Source organism: Rhinopithecus roxellana, chromosome 10 (genome assembly GCF_007565055.1).
Source record: "Rhinopithecus roxellana isolate Shanxi Qingling chromosome 10, ASM756505v1, whole genome shotgun sequence".
In the NCBI taxonomy this organism is placed as follows: domain Eukaryota; kingdom Metazoa; phylum Chordata; class Mammalia; order Primates; family Cercopithecidae; genus Rhinopithecus; species Rhinopithecus roxellana.
The window spans coordinates 97,465,203-97,473,890 of NC_044558.1; positions in this window are offsets into that span (position 1 = coordinate 97,465,203).

Below are 8,688 nucleotides of genomic sequence, written 5' to 3' on the forward strand. Positions count from 1 at the left end.
TCTTGCCACAGCACCTCAATGTACTGCAAGAAAGTGAGCTGTTCGACATTTCCCTTTATATGGCTGGATTTAATGGCAGGCCATAGAGTGTTAAATCTCAAGTGCTAGCTCTTCTGACTTTCAATGGGAGGGGAGCAGAGAGGCTCAGTTGGAACCTGAAGAGAGAGCAAATGACAATTTGCACTCTGATTCAAAGGGAAGCGAAGCAACCTCAGAAACTGCAGAGAGAGCCTCTTAGTAATGATACCTCATATGTTATGTGGCTCCTGGGGAAATAGCTAGAAACACTAATACTGGTAATAATAATAACATTTGTACAGAGATTATTATTATTATTTTTGAATCAGGGTCTCACTCTGTCACCCAGGCTGGAGTGCAGTGGCATGATCTCGGCTCACTGCAGCTTCTGCCTCCTGGTTTTAAGCAATTCTCTTGCCTCAGCTTCCTGGGCAGCTGGGACTACAGGTGCGTGCCACCACACCTGGCTAATTTTGTGTAGTTTTAGTAGAGGCAGGGTTTCACCATGTTGGCCAGGCTAGTCTCAAACTCCTGGCCTCAAGTGATCCACCCACCTCAGCCTCCCAAAGTGCTGGGATTACAGGTGTGAGCCACCATGACTGGCTGCAAAGTGTTTTTATCTAACATACATCGTAACTATACTTAAAAATGTTCCACGAGAAATAAAGCTTCCTGAGGACAGAGATTTTTGTTTGCTGCTATATTCCCAGCATAGTGCCTGACACATAGTAAGTGCTTAATAATTGTTCGTTGAATGAATGAGTGACTTAAATCATCCTCCACACTTTGGGTAACATGGACATAATGCACAGAAAGAGGTGTGCTTGGTTCCTGGCCCACGGTAAGTAACATTTGATGTTTGCAATTAGGACTATTAACTTGGGCAGTTGGAAGAATGTGGGGTCCTCTGGCCAGAGGAGCCCCCCACTACAAGGCAGCAGCCATCTTCCCACCCCTTAGGTTCCGGGTGGGGGACCTGAACTCAGGAAGCCTGAGACATTTATTGGCTACTTCTGAGCTCTCGGTCCAGATGGCTGGACCCATCTGGCTCCTGACAATTGGAGAAAAGCTGTAGAGCCTAGAGGGAGATGTTCACAGTACATGGAAGATCAGGGTACGCAGTGGCCGGATCAGTCCTTAGCCATTATTTATTATCGCTGCAGGCATTTTTGTGAAGGAGATGGCAGGCGTTTGGGCACATAGCTCCTTCCAGATGTCTGCCATAAACACTCTGCACTTGCCGAGTTCTCGGAAACATAAAACCCGCTGTCAGTGGACTTGCCCAGAGCCTGTATTTGCTGCGTTTTTGTTCTTGTTTAGTTATTACATTAAGTCTCCTGTGATTACAGAGCCGACAGCTGGTAAGGATTTGCATATGGCATGAAATTAAGTTAGTTCATTTTAATGTCTAAACTGAGCAGGGTGTGAATTTGTCTGGTGAAAACTCTGTCTCCCTTATCTTTGTTTGCACATCTGCTTTCGGCTGTAGCCTCTGATGTCTTCAACTTTGATTTCTCCCCACTTCACCCGGGGAAGGGAGGGAATTGGCTCCCCCTTCTAGAATTCCAGAAGGGACTTTGCACTTTGGGGTTTAGAATGTTCTCTTTTAGGTTTCAAGAGGAATTAAGACTCCAGGGCTGCTCTGAAGAGACCAGCATTCTAGCCCCAGCTTTGTGACTTGCTTGCTGTGTTGCCCTGAGCAAGTCGCTTTCCCTCGCTGGGCCTCAAATCGTCATCTGTCAAGTAAGAGATTGGAAGCAGATGAGTGTTCATCTGTTGGGGCACTTTTGACATTTGGGGTGGGGACAGCTTTTTACTGGGTGGGACTGAGCAAGGTAGTGTATGATGCTGAGCATGCCCGGTTCTTGGGCATTGTATGTCAGCCACACCTCAAATTACTGAAAACCAAAAAGCACCACCCACGTTTCCAAATGCATCTGTAGCAAACCCAGCTAGTGCCCCACTTACATTCCTGCATCCCTTCACTGTTTGTACGCATCATCCACCAGTGTGCGCTCCCTCCTCAAATGCCAGCACGTGTCTCTTCATGGTGGACTGTCTTCAGATTGCCAGAATTTGCTTTGCTGGGAATCTATGTTCGTTCTCCACCCCATGGGAAGCTCTTAACCAATGACTGACAGGTGTGTGGGGTGGGGGATGAGTGCTCCAGCTCCCCCACCTTTGAGCTGGTCAACTCTAAGATGAGGGATTGAGCAAAGGTTGCCCTCTGTGGGGCTTTGCCTACTGGTTTGTCACGGGAATACACCCTAATAAATGACTTTTACACAAATTATTATCATAGTCCACTTCTAGAGCATCCAGCCCAAGACAGCCTCCAGGGGGCAGTATAAGCCCCTCTTGATGACCACTGAACCAGACGATCTCACTGGATGAGTTTTTCATTCAGCAAATCTTTGGTGTCTAATATGTACCAGGTCCAGGGCTGGCTGTGATGTTAATTTCATGTGTCAACTTGATTGGGTTAAGGAATGCCCAGATAGCTAGTAAGACATTATTTCTGGGTGTATCTGTGAGAGTGTTTTTGGAAGAGATTAGCATTTGAGTTGATACACTGAGTAAAGCAGATGGCCCTCCCCAACGGAGGTGGGCATCATCCAATCTGTGGGGCCCCAAATAGAGCAAAAAGGTGGTGGAGGAAAGGAAAATTCTCTTTTTCCCTTCTTGAGTTAGGACATTCATCTTTTCCTGTGTTCAGACATTGGCACTCCTGGTTCTTGGGCCTTTGGACTCTGGGGTTTACACCAGTTCCACCTCTTACCTCTTCCCTACTCTTCTTTAGTTCTCAGGCCTTTGGCCTTGGACTGGAAGTTTCACCATCAGCTCTCTTGGTTCTTAGGCCTTTGAACTTGGACTGAATTACACCACTGGTTTTCCTGGTTCTCAACCTTGCAGCATGGCAGATCTTGGGACTTCTCAGTCTCCATCATCATATGAACCAAATCCCATGATAAATCTCCTCTTATATAGCTACATAAATCTGTAGGCTCTGTTTCTCTGGAGAACTCTGACTGATACACTGGATATAGAACAATGAACACGATACGGGTCTGCCCTGTAGACTTGTAACCTAGCAAGGCCAGCAGGCAATAAGAAGTATAATAATAATAAGTGGCAGTGGTCGTGGTGGAGGGATTCTATGAAGAGGGAACATTTATGCTGCACTTACAGGAGAAAAAGAAGTGAGTGAGCCAGGTTGAGAGTATGGAAGAGAGCTTGCCAGGCAGATGGAATAGCATGTGCAAAGGCTTGGAGGAGAAAAAGGCTTGGCATGTGGGAGGACTGGTTGAAGGCCAGAGGGGCTGGCGAACAGGCAGGGTGATGGGGAGAGAGGTGTGTGAGATGGGGTGGAGAGTCAAGCAGGGGACAGGTCTTGAGGGACCTGGTGGTGAGGAATTTGGATTTTATTTGAAGGGATGGGAAGCCATTGAATGGTTTTAAGCAGGAGTAGTATGGTTCAGTTTATATATAAAAAAGATTACTCTGGCTGTTGGGTAGAAGATGAATCAGAGTGAAGTGCATCAGTCAGGGTCTGGTTTAGGTGTTTCAAATAGAGGGGACTTAATACGGGAACTGGTTACACAAGTGTTAAAACAGCTGATAAGTCAAATAGGGGACAAAGAGGTGACCCAGAAATGATTACTATCAGGAGACTTCTTTTTACTTATGGCCAAATGGACAAAGTAGGGAGGTGATGTTATCAGAACCCAGGAGCTGGAACCATTTGTCAGGAAGGAGAACCATGGTTGGGGCTGCCCTGCTGGAGCTGGGATCATGGAGGTGAAACCACTGAGGAGATGTGGATGTTGCCCAGGGATTCCACCAGAAACAGGTGGAGGGTCAGAGATGCCCTGGTTTCTCTCTTCATCACTCCCTCTAGTCTCCCACTGGCGCCTCCCAATGGTTGCATTTATCTGGAAGTCAGAAAAGCCTGAGAAATATGGTTCCTTGAGATGTAGAGCAAGACTGGGAAGGGTAGGGATTGGATCTGAGCACAAAAAGGAGAATGCTCAGCATAGGGGCCAATGAAAGCTCCTGCAAGAGTAGAGGTGAGAGAAGATGGTGCCTCAAATCATAGTGGTGGAGATGGAGAAATGCAGATAGAGTGAGGTCTACCTTGGAGCTAAAACCAACAGGGCATGGGTGTGGTGGCAAAGGAGAGAGAGGAATCAGAGATAACTCTGAGGTTGTTTTTCCATGAGCAACTGTTAGACAGGATGGTTTTCAAGTCAAATCAACATGTAGGGCTGGAATGTCAGCACACCAAGGTTCTCTCAGAAGCTTTCCCTGCTCCTTAACTCAGCCAGTGAAATACTTGAGGGCCCCAGAGCCTCTTCTTTGATGAGAGTCTCACCATGGGGACTAAATTCTTGTTGACATAGTTCTCACTCTTAACATCCTCTAGGGTCATGAGCAGCTCTTCAAGATGATCAGAATTCTTATGTTTATAATGCTCAGAGCAGATTCTGGGATTTAGAGCATCCATTCTGAATGAACACTTGTAATCCAAGTCACTTCTCCACTTTCCTTGTAGTAAATTGTGAAGAGTAGGTGCTCCAGAGTTGTGTAAATCCAGATTTAAATCCAATTCCAGCCATGTATTCTTGGGAAATGTATGTAACTCCTTTGAGCTTAGTTTCCTCTTTTGGAGCATGGGATTGTGTTTGTTAATGTTTTCATTCTAAGTGACAGAAACCCAAGTTAATTAGAATAAAAAACAACATTAATAGAGGTAATTTATTAGAAAGCTCATGACTGCAAAGAAGAGTTGCAAAGTCAAGCTAGGGGAATGGCAAGGAAGCAACTAGATCCTACCAACTGGAGACGAGATTAGAGATCTGTAGAGCATGTCTCTGCAGCACTGCCTATCACTGCTTATTTCTTGGCATTGATGTCATTCTTTTTTTTCCTCTGCAGTCTAAACTTTCTCTGTTCTTCAGTGTACAGGATGGAAAACACAGCTGCTGTGGCTTCAGGTTTTTATATGAAAGTAACATCAGCCATTCAGAGAGAGTCTGACTTGACATCGTGCCACATTCAAAATTCTCAGGGAAAGGTATCACTGGCCTGTTTGGGGTCAGGTGATCATCTTTGAACCAATCAGCTGTGGCCATGGGGTGGGATTACATTGTAACATGACTGCTCCTGTTGTAGACATAAGACTGGGGGAGAAGAAGGGAGCACTGGGCAGGCAATCCCATAGAATGCTACTGCTGGAATAATAATGGTACTTGCTACCAGTGTTGCTATGACAAGTGTGATAATGCTTAGCATAGTTCCTGATACATGGTAAATGCTCAGTAAATATTAGCTGCTATAATAATTGCTATTTTTGATGAAATCTGATCAATGCCATTCTTGAAGCCAGTACAGTACTCATAAAATTAATGGATACATTTCTAGGGAAATCCCTAAGGTGGTATTAGGGTATGAAGCTAGAAGACAAAGAGCTTCATGTAAGATATCAGTCATTTCACTTGAGTCCTTAGGGAATCCACCATGATATTGTATTCATATTTTTTTCTTCTCCATTACAAGAAAGTAGGAAAAAGTAAGATGATGAATTTTACTTTCACAGATGAAAATGGAAAGGGGACTTCCTTTCAAGACTTGACCAAAGGGCTGAGCTGAATAAGGCAGGATTTCAGATCCAGCTCCATGTATATGTCTGTGAAGATCAGAGAAAGACATTGTCTAGGTCTTTGAAGAGGTCCTGAAATCTTGTTCACCTTCTTTCCATTACCCCAATTCCCCAATCTATTTTTGTTTAACTTTTTTTGTTGCAAATGACCAAAATTCAGCCAAACTAGCTAAAGCTCCTAAAGTGTTTTTATTGGTTTGTGTATCTAAGAGGATAGGCATGAAGATATTGATAGGCACAACAGAAGCCATGGAGCAAACAATGTACTGGGGACTCTTTCTCCATGTCTTGGCTCTGTTTATGTGTTGATTTTATTATTTAAGATGTCTCTTGAGTGGCAGAAACATGTGGCTGGCAGACCCCAATTCCAACATTATGAACCAGAGGCAAAATATAGTCTTCTTCATGGCTCCAGCAGAGGATTACTAGGGAAGAACTCTGATTGGTCCTGCTTGAGTCACATGCCTACCTCTGAACCAGCCTGGCTTGGAGGGTAGGGTTCTCTAAAAGACCATACCTGTTGCTATAGAAGCTGTGATTGACAGCTCCACTAGAAGCACATAGAATAAAGAGGGCAATTCCCAAGGAAAGAGCCTACTGGGAAGACCATGATCACAGTGTCCACTACAGTTCCTCCTAGGGCTATTAGCAAACACAAAGGCATTGAGAAGGCTTTTATGCTTGTTTTAGGGTGAGTGGAAGGGGAAAAACCTAAGATTACATCTCATTCTGCAGTAGTTCAAGGAAATGAGAGAAACTTGAGTGGAAGAGGTGATGGTATAAAAGAAGCCCATTTGGAGAAAAGAAAAGGAGTAATACAGCTGCACAGTTATAATCCTAATCACCTAAGACAGTGGAGCACGCTGGACCTCAATGCAGGAGAGAAAGATTCTGCCCCTCTATGGAGAGGAGAAGCCACCAACAGGCATCGTGTTTTTCAGCTGAGTAGATCCACAGCCCTTCCATGACAAGGGCCCTTGTTCATAGGAGGTAGCTTCTTCACTGACAAGCCATCAGAGAGATAAGGACAACCATGGACTATGGCCCGTCCCTGCATTAAAGTGAGTCATCATGGAAGGCCAAGTTACTCTGGTTCATGATATGATGTCATAATTCTTACCCTAGCCATGGCTGTGCTGAACAGTTCTGAGCAGGCTTCAGTTCAGTTGCCCCCTCCATGGAGCTTCTCAGATGCTGCAATGTGGAATTCTATTGGGAATCTGATTGCAACCTCTGCACTTGCTACCTTGAAGCTAGAGGGAGCCATTGCCCCTTGGGTGGTCCTGACCAATAGGAGACAGGAGCTGATGGAGAGTGTATTTCCCCTGCTCCCCTCACATGGGCAGCTCTGACATGCATTTCACAAACTCTTCGAAAGATTCCATAGATGGAGCACCCAATTACAGGTGGTAGTGGCCAACTGGATATTTCATGCTTGTGTTGGCTTTCCCTCTTCCCGCTTCATGCCCTCATTCCTGCTCCCTGAGAGCACGCTCCTAAATCAGTGACCCACAGGAAAGACACTGCTTTCAGTGAAACAGTTTCCAATCTTCATGATTATGAATAGTGATGCAATGCACATCTTTGTACCTAAAACTTTTTTTTTTTTTTTTTAAAGACGGAGTCTTGCTCTGTCGCCCAGGCTGGAGTACAGTGACATGATCTCTGCTCACTGAAACCTCTGCCTCTCAGGGTCAAGCGATTCTTGTGCCTCAGCGTCCTGAGTAGCTGGGATTATAGGCACCCGCCACCATGCCCGGCTAATTTTTGTATTTTTAGTTGAGAAGCGGTTTTGCCATCTTGGCCAGGCTGGTCTCAAACTCCTGACCTCGGGTGATCCACCACCTCGGCCTCTCAAAGTGCTGGGATTACAGGCATGAGCCATCACACCCGGTGTACGTAAAACTTTTTAGGTTGTGAAAATTATTCTGGAGAATAAATTCCCTGAAGTGTTATTGCTGAATTGAAGGGTTTGCCCGTTTACTAGTTTGATAGCGATTGCCAAATTGCCCTACGAAGCTGCTGCAGGAATTTGTATTCCATGAGTTCCCCAATGTTGAATATTATTAACCTTTAAATTTTGACACATGAATGAGGGAAAAAGCACTTCACGGTTTTAATTTGTAGATTTTTGATGACTAGTTTAGAGGCCATTTTTATGCTTCTGAAATTGCCTATTAATGTCTTTCCCTCGACTTTTTTTTTCTGTTAGATTTCTGCAATTTTTGTTATGAATTGTAAAAGCTCTTTTTAAAAATTAATTTCAAGTTTTATTTTAGATTCAGGCGGTACATGTGCAGGCTTGTTACCTTGGTATATTGCGTGATGCTGAGGTTTGGGGCGTGATTGGTGTCGTCACCCAGGTAGTGAGCATAGTACCCAACAGTTTTTCAATCTTTGCCTCTCTCCCTCCCTCCCTCCATCTGGTAGTCCCCAGTGTCTATTATCGCCATCTTTATGTTGATGTGTACCCAATGTTTAGCTCCCCTTTGCAAGTAAGAACATACAATACTGGTCTGTTCCTGCATTAGTTTGCTTAGGATAATGGCCTCCAGCTGCATCCATGTTGCTGCAAAGGACATGATTTTGTTCTTTTTTATGGTTGTGTAGTATTCCATGGTATATATGTGTCACATTTTCTTTTCTTCTCTCTACCTCCCTCCCCCCTCCCTCCTTCCCTTCTCTTTCCTTCCTTCTCTTCCTTCTCTTTCCTTTTCTTTCTTCTTTCTCTTGAGATAGGGTCTTGTTCTGTCGCCCAGGCTGGAGTGCAGCGGCATGATCTTGTTTCACTGCAACCTCGACCTCCCAGGCTCAGGTGATTCTCCCACCTCACCCACCTGAGTAGCTGGGACTACAGGCATCCGCCACCATGCCTGGCTAATTTTTGTAGTTTTTGTAGAAGCAGAGTTTCACCATGTCACCCAGACTGGTCTTGAACTCCTGGGCTGAAGTGATGCACCCATTCTGGCCTCCCAAAGTGCTGGGATTACAGGCATGAGTTGCCAGGTCCA